Here is a 19,337-nt window from a genome sequence, read left to right on the forward strand (position 1 = left end):
TTTTGTAACTATGTGTTTGTATCTTTTTTAGCCCTGACGAAGCCCTGCAACGTGGGGCGAAACGTTGGCTCAATAAAATAGTATATTCTACTATTTGAGTTTTTTTGACCGCACCCAGACCATATTCCTTACATTTTATTTTTGTTATTAGTCCGACGTTTCGGCCAATCAAGCCATCCTCAGGGGCAATGTACTTAATACAATTTTGGAACTAAATGATTTAAAAATTCAACTTCATGCAGGCTATTCTGCTACAACAATGTGATAAAGTTTTAACAAATAGTGACTGTGATAAATGAATTTTAATTTTGGTTTTAATGTGAAAATTGACTAATTAGGTAATTAGACATAATGTAGAATATACTTATTAACAAAAAATATGTTTACCTAATGTTTTAATGTTTCATTGAAATTGTTGTTTTGACCTGGGCAGAATAGCCTGCATGGAGTTGAGTTTTTAAATAATATATTTCCAAAATTGTATTAAGATTGTCTCTGAGGATGGCCGGATTGGCCGAAACGTCGGACTTATAAGAAAAATTAAAGGTGTTGAGACTAAAATTGATAGAAATTAAATTATTTATTTTTTAAAAAATTAATCAGTCTCAATAAAGTATTCAAGATTATAAATTATATTTTATATTTCTATTATATATTAATACGCAAAGTAATTGATATTCATTTTAACCTAATACTTTAATACTTAATATTTTTTAAATTCTTATCATTGACTATTTTATATTAATACTATTTTTATTGGAAGAAAACTGTAGACCGTATGAAGTAGATTGTAGGAAGATAGTCCGCGTGGTGGTTGATAAACGTTTACAAAATAGTAAAATAAAAAAATTTATCGTTAACCAAAGTTTGTACAGAAGTTGTCCTTTGTACTATCATCAGACAGCCCTCTAAAGTGGGGCGAAACATAAGATATTCGTACCGTAGAAGGATAAATTAACAGAATTCATATGGCTATACAACACTAAATTGAGGAAACTGCATCCCATAAATATAATTCAAGTTATATCATTGCGACGAATGAGATGGGGTTGTAAAGTTGTTGGAATTAGCAAAGAATGGATCCCTAAAATGTTAATATACACTGACCAAATTCTCAAAATTGCATATGAATCCTTTGGTTCAAACCTAATCGGCAGTGGCCAAGAGACTTATTGTAAAATAAAAATGGACAATTGGAGTTCTGGCAATGGTCAGATTCATCACTCAAGTTGAGTGTTTGCGGCTTTAGCGCACTTGCTCAGCCTCCACTGGCTCATTACCAGTGATGCGGCGAGAGGGATGCGCTGGGATCTTTTGAGCTCTGCTCTACCCCTCACACTTGGGGGATAGAGAGGGCTCAGGGATCCTCAGGTCGACTCTGTAAATATTGTATATATGAGTGTAAATGTGACTAGAGATTATATTTATTTATTTTTTCATACAGATAGTTTGATTATGTCCATTTTGTTTATCCTTCTTTTTGTATATATTTTATGAGAGATTTTTCATTTCTTTATTTATTTTTATTTTATTTTAGTATGAATGTGATCATTCATCACTATTACCTATTGCCCACAACTATGTGGCAGATTGTAATATCTATCTATAAATAAAAAAATATACACTGAACCGAAAGATAAGCGTCCGAGGGGTAGACTGAAACGTAGATGATAATATTGTGTAAAGACTGATTTTAGTAGATTTGGAAATTGAGTTTTCAACGTTCATCGAAAACTTGGGGTTGTGCTACTGACTCTTACTATATATTCTATATATTGGTAAGTGTAGTTAAAGTTCATAGTGGTTTCCCTAGGATTAAATGAACTGTAAAGGACTTAGGCTAGTTGGCAAAGGGGCCTCCAGGCGGCGCACTAATGTTAGTGCAGTGTTGGGCTACCTGCGAGTTTAGTGTTTGATGGGGGCCCTTCGTATATCGGTCGCTTGTGGGTTCGGTTAGTGCTAGCAGTGTTTAGTGTTTGTGATAGTGTGTGTATTAGTGTTCACCTCTTGTTCAAAGGATTACCTTCTCTAAGTTATAGGTAATTATTAATAACCTTAATTTTATTAATTATCATAAATTATAAATAATTTATCTCTTATTAAATTATTTTTATTAAGTTTTAGAATATTATTAGTTTGATACCCAATTTAAATTAATTTTAGCTTGTAACAATTAACTTGTTGCTCTGTGATTTAATTTGAGCCACATGATCCTGCCTAGATCTTACTAAATCTCTGATTACAGAAGAATCAAAATAATTTAAAAATAAAATTCGATTTTATGAACAGAAGCGTTTTATTATTTTTGATTCAAATACAAAATAATTTAATTATTATTTCTGCAAAATTTAAAAAACTAGATTCAATAAAATTAATATAAACGAATACATATTTATTATATAAGAATTTATATGAGTTTCTTCTCATGTGAGACATATAGTTTGGGCGGGAAATCAGTCTCAGTATTATGTTACGCATGTATTTATGTACGTATATCTATATATGTAAGTACAAATCATTTTCCTAAAGATAACATTGGATTAAATTAATTTGATTTAATATAAAGTTTTGCTCACTTCTGAAGATCGTTGCCTCGAGTTAAGGTTTAACTTTCACTTGCCTATGTATGGAATATATAGTATGGGGAAAGTATTCGAGTTTTCGAAGGATGATCTGTGAACAGACCATATTTAGTCGATTTCTCACATTTTTTATTTATTTATTTTATAGATTTTGATTTGATTTAAGGATTTTGTTGAAATTCTCCTGGAAGAAATGTCGTTTAATATAAACTAGGTATTATCCTCATTGAAGTAGTTTAAATGGATTTAAATTACTAATTTTAAAATGTAATACCTCTAAAGTACAAATTTGATCCTTCTTTTCTCTCAACTTTATTCTTTACACCTTTTCCGACGTTTCGACCCTCTGGCCATTCTCAAGGATACCTACAAAAAGTTTTTTTATTTTTATATAACAATTTCATTATTTCCTTCAAACCACACACTGATTTCTTTGGCTCTACCTTCATATTGATGTCATTTCCTTTTTCAAATCTTAAAAATGCAGGCTAATTGCTTTTGTCCCATCTTTAAATAAATTAACCATTAAAATAATATCATAATAACATAAAATTTTGTTTTTTAAAATTAGATTTCCTACTTACATAACCTTTTTGGTTTGAGGTACCTTTGTTTGAAGGTAGGTTCTGTTTTAAGTTGCAAATGTGAATGAAGAAAGGAAGAGATGTGTTTTATAAAAGGTTTAAATCTAGGAAAAAATTATTTAGGAAAGGTTATTTGATTACATAAAAAGAAAAAATCACCTAATTCGGACCAGTATTAACCATTATATAGGGAACTTAGTTGTTATCAAATACGTTACCATAGTTACCTTCTTATTACATTGTCTATATATAAATGAATGGTCAAATCTTTGTCCATGATAAACTTTAATATTTTTTAAGGGCTTCTTCAGGTGCTAAAAACGATCATCTTGGGTTTCACTTCTAAAAATCATTTACCATAGTTTCATAGGTCTGTCGTTCTGGATCTTTTCAATATAGTACTAATATTGAAGCACAGTTAGTATATATTTATATGTGATAGTATGATAGGTAATCAAATTGTCTGAAAGAAAAACAAGAAATGACCTTAATCGGACCAGGTTTAACGATAATGACAGTGAATTTTGGTTCCGTTTTTATTTTTAACGTGTTCTATGAATGTTATTATAGTTACCTTATTTTCACTTCATATGTATGAATGTGGCACTTACCCCTGTAGAACAGATTCGTTATCTTGGACTACATCTTGATAAACGACTAACCTGGAATCCTCATACAAGACTTAAAAGACAGGAAACTGCTCGTAGATTCCGACTATTGCAACATTTACTAGACAAACGGTCTAAACTGACAATCCATTACAAAAGACTGATCTACATGACTATTATAAGGCCTATCTGGACATACGGAGTTGAGCTTTGGGGCTCCACTAAACCATCAAATTCTTCCAGAATCCTTACAGTCCAAAATCCTTTGTAAAATCCTTAATGCTCCCCACTTTGTCACAAATCAAGTCATCCATCAGGACCTCAATATTCCATATGTTGCCGATTTGGCCAGAACCAGATACCGTTTCTTCCATAATAAACTTCTCAACCACCCAAATCCACTTGTTTCTAACCTGGCTTCTCCTTCATTACCTAATAATCCTTCTAGACTTATTATTTTATAAAGTTTTCCGCACGTTTTGAGGTCCCAGAGACCGAATAACCAAGTCTTGAAAATTGGAAAAATAAACTTTTATTTATCACATACGGTCAATCTTCTAATACGATTTCAATTTATATTAATTTTTTAAATTATAGAAACGACCCATATGATATCATTATTGCATAGTATCAGTTGCTATTATGAAATTGACGAGTTCATGAGATTGTTTGTCTTGATGAAAGTCCAATCAGTGGGTCACTTTTAATTTGAGCAGTATTATTGGTCAACCCCTAATCCCGCCTCCATTCTTCCAATGTTGTGATTGGACGGGGGGGAGGGGAGGGGCTCGTGTGACATCTCCCTGCTGTGCCGGATTCAAACCTCAGCTGTAATAATATGAATGTAATACAAACTTCGCTTGGGAACTAAGATGCTCTCTTGATGGACACCTTGTATATTTCCATTTTTATTTTCACTTTGCATTAATTCGGCTCTTATTAAATGTTCTATAACTTTGTATATTGGAATGTTCAAAATTCCTTTTAGTTAAGACATATTTCTTTCTGCAGAAGGTAGTTTATAACTCGACAGTTAGCTATCGAGATATATATCGATATCTGCCCCGGAGATAGACTATTATTATAGCTCGACCTTGTTTATCACTCATATCCTTGTATCGATCTCTCTAAGCTACAAATTAATTCTTTTGAACTACCCAACAGATGAAATTATATATTGATTGTCCTAGATAACTATGGTCAGACCATTAACTCTAGGGATTAGTATGGTAGGATCCATATATCAATTTGTCTTTGAAGTGTTTGTATCCGTTTGCTTACATTTTTCGTTATTCACTCTGTTACGTGAGTTACAATAATAGGGGTATTCATTATCTTTAGTTTAACATTTTAATTGGACATACGGAGTTGAGCTTTGAGGCTCCACTAAACCATCAAATTCCTCCAGAATCCAATCCTTACAGTCCGAAATCCTTCGCAAATTCTTAATGGTCCTTACTTTGTCACAAATCAAGTCATCCATCAGGACCTCAATATTCTATATGTTGCCGAGTTGGCCAGAACCAGATACCGTTTCTTCCATAATAAACTTCTTAACCACCCAAATCCACTTGTTTCTAACCTGGCTTCTCCTTCATTACCTAATAATCCTCCTAGGCGTCTGAAAAGAAGATGGCCTCGAGATCTTCTCCTCTAGAAATGTTATTGGAGTTCTATCGGTGGGTAGATTCTCCACATGTTTCTATCATATCACTATATATCACCTACAGAAAATTTACTTGTTGTATATATGTGTAGACAGTTGTAAATAACAATAAATAAATTATTAAAAAAAAAAAAAATTTAAAGCTCCATAACAACCCAAACCCACTAGTTTCTAACCTTGCTTCTTCTTCCATTCCTGACAGTCATCCGAGGCTCCTGAAAAGAAGATGGCCTTGTGACCTTATATTGTAAAATGTTTTTAGAGTTCTACTATTGAGTAGTTTCTCTACATGCTGTATCATATCATTATGATCTTACTTCAAATTTGCTTGTTGTATTTTATATACACAGTTGTAAATATCAATAAATAAATTTTAAAAAATTTAAAGCGTGTTAAATGGATAAATTCATGCTGAATGGAGAAATAAATCCTGCCTGGGAAATATATATAGAGAATATATAATCGCCTTTTCAACGGTACTACATGTTTTCAAGCCCCCTAAGTCCAAAAAACCATGTCTTAAAATGTTGTATTTGTCTCCGAAAAATCTAGTTCAAAATTAAAACTCGTAGGAAACTGAAATAACATATTCTAGGCGGGTTATATACCTGGGATGTGACTGCAAGTGTTTCGATAAAATCGACCGTGCAACTTTGTAAAATCGATTTTTCACCATATTAGGGGTATTTATGAGTTTTGCTTTAACATGTTAAAGCGTGTTAAATGGAGAAATATATCCATCTTTTACCATGTTAAAACGATATAACATAACATGGTTGAGAGTCTGTTACTAGGTCTGTTAAATGGAGAATGACGTCACGAAACATATCAGCTGAGCTCTCATCGTTTTGTTTGTTATTCTGTTAGGTTACTTGCTCGTAGTTTGTGTTTTTTCTTTTGTCTTGTGTTTCAGACGTTTTTAAACAAGACAATCAGCAGCCAAACTTTCACACTTCTACATTTTACTTAATTTAGGCATGTTGCAATAAATTAGTGTAATCAAAAATTAGAAGTTAACAAAAACATGAAGTTTAGGAAGGAAAGGTTATAAAACGAGTTGCTCAGAAAATCCGCTAGGAGCTTTCATGTATTTACCACTTAATATGGTAAAACATTTTATATTTAACACAATATCATCTATACGCCTAATGTGACCATTATTGTAAATAGATCGTTTCTGAATTCAGTTGGGTTATTCTTGTGTTAAATGTAAAATGTTTTAACAAGCTTAGTGGCAACTTTGCAACCTTTCCTTCCAATAACTTTCAAAATTTCATTATTTTTATCTATTATTTTATTAAAGTTTTAAAAAGGTCCAAAACAAAAACAACGAGCAACTAACCTAGAAAAACGACAGCAGAAAAAATGGTGTGTTACGTATTAACAGATTCTCAATCATGTTAAATGTAATATCGTTTTGAGATGCTAAAAGAAGGAAATATTTCTCAATTTACTACAACTTAGTTCACTTAAATAAATAAATTTAACACAGTTTGACTTGTAAAAAATAAAGATCATGAGTATTCCTAGTAAAGTTACCTATTTAGTTGACTAACCTTGGTTTAGGTTGGCTGGGTGTGTACAACTTAGCTAAGAGACCTAACGAATTGGTTTAGGCTGTCGGATCAAAGGGTTACCCTGAGGACTTCGCAGTACTGTGTACTGTTGGGCCCTTCCTGGACTTCATTCAATTGCAAACAGTTGTGTCAAACAGAATATTAATTCATTATACTAGAACTTTACAGAAGTTTTTGCACAAAGTACGTTTTATTTAAATTTTAGTATAAAATTTTTCTACAATTTTTTTTTTTATTGATAGATTTATTTATTGATAGATATTACAATCTGCCACACAGTTGTGGGCAATAGGTAATAGTGATAAATGATCTCATACATACTAAAATAAAATTCTACAAAATATATAACCAACATTATCTATAACTTTAACCCAAATCTTTCAATATCAAATAGAGAGTTTCCAAATGCTCTGAAAACGAATCTTACTTGATTTTTTCAACGAAAACATATTTGGCCTTCTTAATTGGATTTTTTTTTTTTCACTTAAACTCATACTTAGTGCTACCAATGGGTAGTTTCTCTGCACGCCTGTAACACTCCATTTTAACTAAGATTAAATTTACTGAATGTATTTATATAATAAACAGTTGTAAATTTCATTAACGATATTAAAAAAATAAATAAAACTCATTCTCAGTCTGTTTATAATCTACAAAATACATGCATTGCAACGTTGGAATACGATGGTGTAAACATATTTTTAAAATTATATAATTTCATTTTTCTTCACTTCTAGGGTGTGTTGGCAAGAATACTGGAACACATGTATAATGTTTTTTTACCTAGTATCACCAAGAAAAGTTCCTACTTTTCTTATTGTTAGATTGTAACTGACAAAAATATTTATATATTTTTTTTTCATATTCAAATTGAAATACAAATTTAACATTTTATAATTGGAGTTCTATCAATGCATAGATTCTCCACATGTTTGTATCACATCTTTTTATAATTTATAATAAATTTACTAGTTGTATGGATTTTTATATAGTTGTAAATAACAATAAAAAGTCATTAAATTCATCCATCAGACTAACTTAATAACCATCCTTAAATTATTATAATTATCTATTTAGCTTGCCTTGTCGTAACGATTATTAAACAAATTATAATTGCCACAAATGTAATTATAATTGGTGCGGATCAGTACACCATACCAAAGCTATGACTAAAACAACTAGGCCTTACCAAAGCCAACAACCAACGGGCGTTGATGACCAGGCTGTTAAACGCCCTTTCAAAACTAACCAACAAACAAACAATAAAAATAAATAAATTATTAAAAAATAAAATAAAAAAAAAATGTAGTTTTTAACCCGTTGAAGTCTACGAAACACTAAGTCGAAAATTAAACCATGTACTGGTATTGATATCTGGTGGGGGGGACACAACTAGTCTAGCAAGTGTGCATAGTGGTTCTTTTTGCCAATCCTTGTCAGCTACCGGAGTTGTCGTATACTAACCAAGGTGAAAGTATCAAGATTCATTACAAGATATAAATATTAACTGCCCCAAGTGGGAATCGAACCCACAACGTTCTGAAGTGGGCGCTCTGGGACATACGCCCCAACAAGGCCGTCACGCCCTAATTAAATCATATACTTCCCAACTGGGTTCTCTTGGGAATATATTTGAAATATAGGTTGGTTAAAAGTGCATTTTGAGTAACTTTTCTAGGACACTTTGAATGCCTTTTAGCTAAGATCCAAACGAGGCCGTTTGTAGCCGAAGGAATTAAGGCGTCAACTTCGTGACTTGCTGTTCGAATTTGTCCTGGGTTATGGTCCTATGGAACGAAGTATTGACACTCCCACTGTGATTAGATAAGGGTCTTAACCTGTGGATATTTTCCCCTCCAGTCATATTTCCGAAATAATCAGGTAGGAGGAGTAATTTTAAAATAATTCTTATTATAAATACTCTTAAAACATGTTTAGTCGAACTCTCCCACGTACTCGGACCAACGGTTATAGAAAATAAATTTTCGTGCCTTAAGACGTAAATCCTCAAATCCGGAGTGTTTTTTTTTTTTTGTCGAATATTGAAGTTCATTGTTTGAAAATAATGAACCAAAATACAATTGCACTAATATTTGAACCAAAAAAAGAAGATACAAGCCCTTTCTTAAGAAAGCAGCTGACTCCGACAGGCTGGTAGATTGCAGAGATAATAGGCGACATGTGGACCCTCGACAAAGACTCCCGAAGAACAAAGAGCCTCGATCTTTCTGTTGGAGGACCATTATCCGAGCAAATGGTTTCCAGCTAGGGAGGAAATCTTGCGTGTCTTCGCGGCGGACATCCGGGACGAGTCACGGCCGGCAACACATGTCATGTGGCGTCTTCTACGATATTAAAGGCATTGGAATTATTGTACTTAGCCATCTCAGCGGACAAAAGGTAAAGTTCAAGTTTCAAGTTGTTAAATCCTTCATGTCCAAGTAAGTTCGTTCTTTACAGATCGATTCTTTTTTGTTTACTTACATACGAGGGTTGTTTCACGACTAATGTTATAGAATTATTAGAAGAACCAATTATTAAGTGGACCTGACCCTGGGAAATATATATAGAGGATATATAATCGCCTATTCAGCGTATCTGCAAATTTCTGAGAACATTGTTACTTGCACTTACCTATTTAAGGAATATAAATTAATGATGAGTATTATGATCATGAAAAATTTCGCATTCCAGTTTTCAACGGTACTACATGTTTTCAGGCACCCTGAGTCCAAAAAACCTTGTCTTAAAATATTGTATTTGTCTCCGAAATATCTAGGTCAAAATTGTAGGAAACTGAAACTTTACATTTAAGGTGGGTTATATACCTGGGATGTGACAGCATTTTCATATTCATGATCTTTGGTTTAACATGTTAAAGCGTGTTAAATGGAAAAACTCATGTTAAATCGAAAAAAATTGCCTTCTTTTACCGCGGTAAATCGAAATAACATTTAACATGGTAAAACATTTAACATTTAACACAACATCATGAATACCCCTAAAATCGACCGTGCAAGTTTGTAAAATCGATTTTTCACCTATTAAGGGTATTTAAGATTTTTGCTTTAACATGTGTTTAAAGCGTGTTAAATGGAGAAATATTTTCTTCTTTTACCATGTTAAAACGATATAATATTTAACATGGTTGAGAGTCTGTTACTAGGTCTGTTAAATCGAGAATGATTGCTGACTGTTGCGTGATACAGACCAACTGAGCTGTCATAATTTTTTTTGTTCTATTAGGTTACTTGCCCGTAGTTTGTATTTTAATTTTGTATTTGTATTGTTTTGGATGTTTTAAAAACTAATAAAGCAATGTATGACAATAATTATAATGTAATACAGTTATCAATTATCTCGTCTTGATTCTCTTTAGATGATCAAAAAGGCAGTGAGGGGCCATATTTTTTTTTTAAATCCCTTATATTTAGCTATATTTTGCTTCACCAATCTAACCCATTATATTTTGTAATTAACCTTTTGTTTTGATTTAGTCAGTTAGTTTTTACTTGATCTAATTTTTTTCTCTTCCTATATATAAGTTATAATTCGGCCACTCTGTTTTATGGCCAATAATGTTATTATAAAATTAAAATTGCCTTTGTAATTGTTCTAAAAGGAAACTAGTCCCAGAAAAATGAACTATTTTTCATTTCATTTATATATATACGTACGTTTATTGCAAAATTTTCTTCTTTACTACAGTGGCCACGACACATAAAAGTATTAGATTTAAAATGGACAGAAAACATAATAATAAGTTTTTTATTTATTTTTTTTAATTATTTATTTATTGATATTTACGACTGTATAAAAAATACAAACAAATTTGATCATAATGACATAATGATAATGATATGATACAGCATGTAGAGAAATTACCCAGTAGTAGAACTCTAAAAACATTTTACAGTATAAGGTCAAGAGGCCATCTTCTTTTCAGGCGCCTCGGAAGGTTGCCAGGAATGGAAGAAGAAGCAGGTTAGAAACTAGTGGGTTTGGGTTCCGGCTAGATCAGTTACATAAGGAACATTTAGGTCTTTATAATAAAAAGTAAAAATAGAAAATTAGATATAAGAGAAATAAAAAAGAAAATTGTACATATTAAGAGTAATAATATGGGTATAAACACAGGTCAGAAATCATCGATTTATTTTTTGAATGTTAGGGGTTAAGTGTCTACTATGATTCAACTATATTTTTTGTATGTCTCTGTGGAGAGCATGCATATATTTCACATTTTATATCTACATTATTTTATATATCTATGCAATTTTATATTTATTACTTTTGACTTTTAGCTTAATATACTGATTTATTCGTTTTTTATTTTTATATGCATGTGCTAGTGTTTTTTAAATATTAATAGATTGTAATGGGGACGACTATGTTGGGTTTTATGTATGTATATAAATATATTTACTATATTTGAAATGGTTATTATAGTATAATTTTTATACTTTTAACATAAATTTACTTTTATTTGTGAGGGAAAAAAGAGAGAAAACATTGTAGAATTGAAATCATGGAAAAATTAAACAGGTGTAAAAGAACGATTAAAAGCTAGAAAAAAATTTTTTTTTATTATTATTATTATTATTTATTTATTGTAAATTACAACTGTACAAAATAATACAACAGGTAAATATGTAGTATGTTTCATATACACTTGAAAATCTTGGGAAGGAACCACCCATTGGTGGTACTTCAAACATTAATTTAAACTAGAAGGTCCCGTGGCCATCTTCCTTTCAGACGCCTCGGAGGATTATCAGGGATTGTTTAGGATGAAAGATTAAGAATTAATGGGTTAGGATGGTTAAGGAGTTTGGAATAAAAAGACGTATATCTGTTTTGGGTCAAATCTGCAAAGAATGGGATGTTAAGGTATGAATGAGTTTATTTGTGACGTAATAAGGAGCATTTTACGTAGGATTTTGGATTGTAACGATTGGATGCGGGAAGAACTGAAAAAAAATAAATAAAATGTTTAAGGGAAGAAATAATAAATAATAAAAATGAAAAAATAAATCATGTATAATGTTAGTATATAATGCAGAGATTTTTATAATGCCACAATTAAAAAAAATGTATGCTGTGTCTATTTATATTAACAGGATTATAAATAAAATTGTGCTTCAGTAGTGTATGATGCAATCTTATGCAGTTTAGGCAGCACATTCTTTGAATAAAGTTTTTTTTTCTCTCTCTCAGTTTTGCTTTAGAGGCTACTTGAGGATTGTGACTAAGTTAATTGCAGTTACGGTGGCCTGAACACCCCTAACGTATATAATTGTATTAGAACAACACTGATTACTTCCCCTAAACAAACCCTTGAGAGCTAGAAGGCAATATACTTCGTCGAAGTGAAGAGCAGCTGCTGGTACCAGCTGCCTCTGCTGCGTCCCCTACCTGTGTCCATGTAGAGGAGAAGCCTGTGTAAGGTCCTGGGGAGTCCTGGGACTACCATGGGGGGGGGATCGGGGCCCAAGGGGGCAGGCAGATTGCTGAATAAATTATCTTTATCATAGAGTTCTCATAGTTATATTTTTCAATTCGCACCTGTTACATTTTACTATACATGAATGATTGAGGTTGTAGCTGATAGTACAAGAGCCCAATAGTAGAAAAAAAGTTATCTCACCCCAATTTGTGATTAATTTAATTAAATCTATGTATAATTAATAGTCGAAATTGATGAGTCTGCCAAGTATAGGTAGGGGGAATAAAAAATTCCGGCTGTTTCAAAACCATAAAAAAAACTAATTTTTCATTCGGAGCTCTATATCTTAAAAATTAGGAATAACACAAGAAAACCTAAGAGAACATCATTTAAAGAAGAGTAAATTTGCTAACATATGAGCCCTAATAGAGTTATTTACGTTAAATAGTTCTCTAGATATAGCTTATTAAAAAGCATTTTTCACAAAATTGTTGTATGGGACGTTCTGAAAAATCAGTAATTAGTGAATTTATATCTCAAAAACCATTTGACGTACATATATCTATTAGCACTCAAATTAAAGCTGGTTTAATGAGCTATAAAGTATTTCATGATGTTTATCTTCGTAGAAGTAATAGTTTGCATGAAATTTGCTAAAATAAATTGATTTATAATTGTTCGGACAAATTTTCATTTGCCAAATTTATATTAATATGTGAATATAATAAAAACTACTACCTCTACGAAGATAAGTGTCATAAGCTACTTTATAGTTAGTTAAATTTCCTTTATTTTGAGTGTTGGCAGACATATATGCGTTTTATGGATCTAGAGATACATTTTTTTCAAAAATTCAACATTTTATACGAACAACTAGAAATTAACATTTTGTGAGTTTATTTGGTCAAATATCATAAAAACTACTACTCCTACAAAGATAAACATAATTAACTATTTTGTAGTAAATTTAACTAGCTTTAATTTGAGTACTGGCAGACATCTGTACCTCCAGTGGTTTATGAAATGAAGAACAACTATAAATCAATTTTTTTTTTTTGTTGCAAATATCATGAAAACTACTATTCCTACGAAGTTAAAGGTCGTGAACTTCTTTATAGTCCAGTAAACCATTTTTAATTTGAGTGCTAATAGACATCTATACGTCACATAGTTCCTGAGATATAGATTTCTCAAAATAAATTAACTAACTACTAATCTTTCAGTAGACTTTTAAGAAATTTTGCTTTTTAAAAAGCTATATCTCGAGAACTATTGGATGTAAATAGCTCTTTTAGGGCTAATATTTCAGCAACTTTACGCTTTTTAACATAATGTTCTTTTAGATTTTTCAGTATTGTTGGTAGTTCTAAGAAATAGATCTCTGAATGAAAAATTAAGGTTTTGAAACAGCCGCCATTTTTTATTCCCCTACCTATACTTGGCAGTCTCATCAATTTTTACTATTAATTATACATAGTTTTTATTAATGTGATAAAAAATTGGAGTGAGATAACTGCCTTTTTTCTCCTTTTGGGCTCTTGTACAGCTACAACCTTACTCAGTCATGTATAGTAAAATGTAACAGATGTGAATTGAACTGTTTTGACCGCAACCCTGACTGAAAATCTTCTTCAAAATTTAAAATTATTAGTAAACATAGACACAAGAGGATCATATCGTTCGTGTTTTACAACTCAACATGACCAAGAGACTACGATCTGTCTCGAGACTGCAGAGTCAGCTAGCACTCGACGGTGCATCGGCCGCGTCACCAGGCAAGAATGCAGTACAGTTATATTGCGTCTTCGAGTCATATCACTCATATCTTAAGTAATTAAATTCGAGAGGTTCCAAGTAGTGAGTAAAAGGGTTAGTTAAAAATTAATTAATTTACGGTTAATTGTTAACGATTATTTTAGAATATTCTTAGTAATTACTCTTAAAACCCACAAGTCAAAAATAATTTAGTTTCATCGCCAGGCAAGGTAAAGATTAGCGGATCCCGATCCGATCTGATATAGCCCAATCAAACGCGGATTCTATTTTTTTTTTTTTTTTTGTTAACTTTCAACATCAAACGGAGACGTTTATATATAATAATTATTTATTGTTATTTTAAACCATTACCGGAAGCCTACAGTGCAGAGCTTAAAACGTACTTGATAGACAGCAATAGTAACAAAATATATCTAAATAGTCTTAACTTTTTTTATTAGAATATATTACTTATCCAACGTTTCGGCCGATCCAACCATGATCTTAATTACAGAACAATTATAATTTTTTTAAAAATATTTATTACTTTTTTATATATATTACTTTTTTTAAAAAATCTATTTATTGCTTTTATGCTATTAATGCATTTATCAATTATTTACATATTTACATCATGCGTATATTACTTTTTTATACTGTTATTTGTTTAAAATTTTAATTATTTATATTTTATATTTTAATTTTTTTCTATGTATATTAAAGAGGAGAAAAAGAAGAGAAAGATGTATTGGATTATGAGAGAAAATATGAAAAAAAAAAAAGGAGATTAATGAGGGGGAAAGGAAAAATAGAGCAAAAATAATGGAACAAAAAATAATTATATATTGTAAGTTTACTCCGCTTTGCCTATATTTTATAAGAGGTAAAAAATAACTATAATTATATAAAATATAACTGTTTGTGGGATATTAGTCATAAGTTAAGATAGTGAAAATAAAACTGTATTTGCCACTATAACATTTAATAATAAAGCCTACAAAGTTTTATAAATCATTGTGAGGCTGTTTATTAAAATAAAGATCGTCTTCAATGATGGCCGAAAAGGCCGAAACGTAAGACCTGTGATATGTTTAAATGAAGGTTAAGACTATTTGAATAATTGTTGTTATTTTTTTTTTTAAATTAATACTTTTTATTTATTGATAGACATTACAATCTGCCACACAATTGTGGGCAATAGGTAATAGTGATGAATAATCTCATACATACTAAAATAAATTAAACAAATGAATTAAAAAAAAAAAAAAACTCTCTTAAAATATATAAAAACAGAAGAATAAACAAAATTAACATAATCAAACTATCTGTATGAAAAATAAATAAATAAAATAATAAACAGTATTTACACAATACTGTGACTGACAACACACAGGATCCCGTGTGAGGGGTAGACAGAGCTCAAAAGATCCCAGCGCATCCCTCTCGCCGCATCACTGGTACTAGTATTGTTATTATTAGTAAAATCTATTAAAATTACTCCTAGCTTCTTCATTTCTACAACAAATGTTCGATTCTCGGGATCATTTCCAACTGCAACCTGCTGAAATCTTCGTGTAGTTCCTAGTTCGTTTTTAAATTTTTATTTGATTTATTACATCATTTTTTTTTTTACATCTATTTAATTTTTTTTTTCATTTTTGGGATTTAAAATACAGTTTAGATCTGAAAGTGTATAAAACCTTAACTTTATCATATTCAATTATTGCATTTAGTACTAGAGGATCTGAAAGCTGAGTAGGTTCGAGCGAAGGTCCCAGAGCGGTTCAGAACGTTTTGGGTCCGATTCCTATGTGGGTCAGTCAATATTTATTTCGTGCTGGAACCGAGGAATGAATCTTGACATTATCACTCTGAGTCCCAGTAGGTCCTCAGAGTAGGACTTGACCATAGAATGGGTTTTCATTATTTTTAGTTAAATGATTATTAATTAAAACATGTTAAATGGAGAACGATTACTTTCTTTTAGCATGTTAAAACGATATAACATTTAACATGGTTGAGAGCCTGTTAATAGGTCTGCTAAATGGAGAATGACGCCACGCAACGAATCAACTGAGTCCCCCACCATTTTGTCTGTTGTCGTTTTGATAGGTTAGTTGCTCGTAGTTTGTGTTGTTTTGGTTTTGAAAATTTTTAAAACTGTAATAAAGTAATAGATAAAAATAATGATTAGAATGTTCTGGAGGGAAAGGTACAAAACAAGTTGCCCAAAAATCCGCTAGGAACTCATCATTTAACATATAACATCGACTTTATATTGAGCTGGTGACAATCTTATTAAAACATTTAGCATGTTAAAACTTTTTATATTCAATAGGAGTAATCATGATATAGTGTTAAATGTTATAAGTATAGCATTGTGAGCAGCCCTATTTAAAGTCATGGTAAATGTTAAGAGCTTCTAGCGGATTTCCTGAGAAACATATTTAGTAACCTTTCCTTCCAAAACTTCATGTTATTGTATACTTCGAAGTTTTGAATACAGTAATTTATTGCAAAATGCCTATAATAAGTTTGGCTACTGATTATATTTTTTAAAAAGTAAAAAACACAAGACAATAGAAATTTAAAAAAACACAAATTACGAGCAAGTAACCTAACACGACAAAGTAGTGACGAGCTCAGCTGGTCTGTTGCGTGACCTCATTCTCAATATAACAGACCTAGTAACAGACTCTCAACCATGTTATATGTTATATCGTTTTAACTTGGTAAAAAAAGGAAATATTTCTCCATTTAATATGTTAAACTGAAGATCATGAATACTTCATTAACAACCCTAGAATAAATTAAAGAAATTATCAGGTTAATAATTCAATGCTATATATTTTACAAAATATCTTTGACAGAGCTGTAATTAAAAACAATTGTTGTCATTAAAAGTATTTGTCCTGCGACATGAAACAATTCGAACAATAGGGGTATTCATGATGTGTTAAATGTTAAATGTTTTACCATGTTAAATGTTATAACTATAAGATTGTGAGAAGCCCTATTTAAAGTCATGTTAAACGTTAAATGCACAAGAGCCCCTAGCGGATTTTCTCAGCAACTTGTTGTATAAGGCTTTATGTTTATAACCTTCCTTCCAGACCCTCATGTTATTGTTTACTTCAGTTTTGATTTAAGTAATTAATTACAACATGCCTAGAGTGAGTGACAAGTGGAATTTGTGTGAAAGTTTAGCTTATGAAATGAAATGAAAAAATAACTTTATTCTGGGACATATGTCCCCTAAAAATAATTACATGGTTCATATAGTGAGATTTTTATCTCGCGAGCGTTTACAAATTTTCAGATAGTAGAATGAAACTACATTGTTTTTTTTTTTCTCAAATGTATCATTAAAATTATCCATTCTGGTTTAATAACAGGGATATGAATACCACAAACACACGAAAGAACTGAGCTGTCACAACAACAAAAATGGCGGCGATCTCAACTGGTCTATTGTGTGACGTCATTCTCCATTTAACAGACCAAGTAACAGACTCTCAGCCATGTTAAATGATATTTCGTTTTACCACGGTAAAAGAAGGCAATTTTTTTCGATTTAACATGAGTTTTTCCATTTAACACGCTTTAACATGTTAAACCAAAGATCATGAATACCCCTAATAGTAGCTTCTCGCCAACCCCCTGACTGTATTGTCTTCACCAACGCCTTTGTCACTGTTTTGACATCTGTATATATTATTTCAGGAGTGAAGTGCATAATGTTGTATATGCACATATTGCATGGACCAGATGAGACTTTTCAAAAGGCGGGATGCTGGGGCAGAACTCCTTTATGGGATATCCTTGCAGATGTTAGACCGCACACACCTGGCTGCCTTTCAAAGACCTCCGGCTGCTGCTGTCTACTGATATCGAAGAATATTCTTCTATACTTCGATTAATCGATATGAATTTCTCTTCATTCATGAAACGGTGTTCATTGACGTTACTCTGTTTGAGCTGTGTCAACGCTGGTGTAGACCAAAGAGATCCCGTATAAATATTTGAGCTCGTGTTGCGGCATGATGAAATTCACTCACGTCATTCCACTCTGTGATTTGAATGAAGCCGTTTCTAATACCTTAATAATTATTTTGTCATTTTCGTGTAATTTTACTTACTTTTCTACGTAATTGTTCGTTAGGGACTTAAAATTTGAAATAGTAAGCTTCTATAAGTTTCGAAAGCTCTCAGAACACCTGTAACCATCTTCTTCATAATATGGTCAATTATTTTTATATATATAATTTTTTTAAAAATAGTTTTTTATGTATTGAGATTATATATTTTTATTATTTGACATTAGCAATTAACATGTAAATGCAGAACGTTCTTAATGAATTGTGACAAATCAATAATGAGGTTGTCTCCTTGATAATGGCCTAGGGGCCGAAACGTTGGAGTATTAAAAAAAAAGTCGAGAGTAAAGTGGATCTGTGTTATTATTAATATTAATAATTATGAAACAATTAATTAATAAATATATTAAATTAGAAAACTAAGAATAATAAAACAGTAAAAAATAATAAATAATGTATTTATTCACCAAACAGTTCAGTAGAAAATTACTTCCTGATGAACCTTCTCGATTTTCACATTATTGTCATATTATTATTTTTTTTTAAAGTTTGATTCTTACACTAATCACTTCACTGGTGAATAAAAGTAGATATCTAGTTTCAATTACCCTACTTGAGCAGAATTAAATTTCTACTTAACGTAGGGTGGTTAGTGATAACTGTGTGATGTGGTCACTGCTCGAGATCTTTTGTATAAATATAACATTTCATGAATCTTCGGAACTCTTTTTTGTTTCCACATTAATTTATTTTTCCCCTTGTTAAACAGTTAAATTAGCGCACTTGCTCAGCCTCCACTGGCTCATTACCAGTGATGCGGGGAGAAGGATGCGCTGGGATCTTTTGAGCTCTGCTCTACCCCTCACACGTGGGGGGATAGAGTGGGCTCAGGGATCCTCAGGTCGATTGTGTAAATATTGTATATATTATTTTATCATTATGTTATTTTATTTATTTATTTTTCATACAGATAGTTTGATTATGTTCATCTTGTCATATTGTTCATCGATGATTCCTTTTTC

This window comes from Halyomorpha halys, unplaced genomic scaffold (assembly GCF_000696795.3).
Source record: "Halyomorpha halys isolate HHAL.00 unplaced genomic scaffold, Hhal_1.1 Scaffold3.1, whole genome shotgun sequence".
NCBI classification, from domain to species: domain Eukaryota; kingdom Metazoa; phylum Arthropoda; class Insecta; order Hemiptera; family Pentatomidae; genus Halyomorpha; species Halyomorpha halys.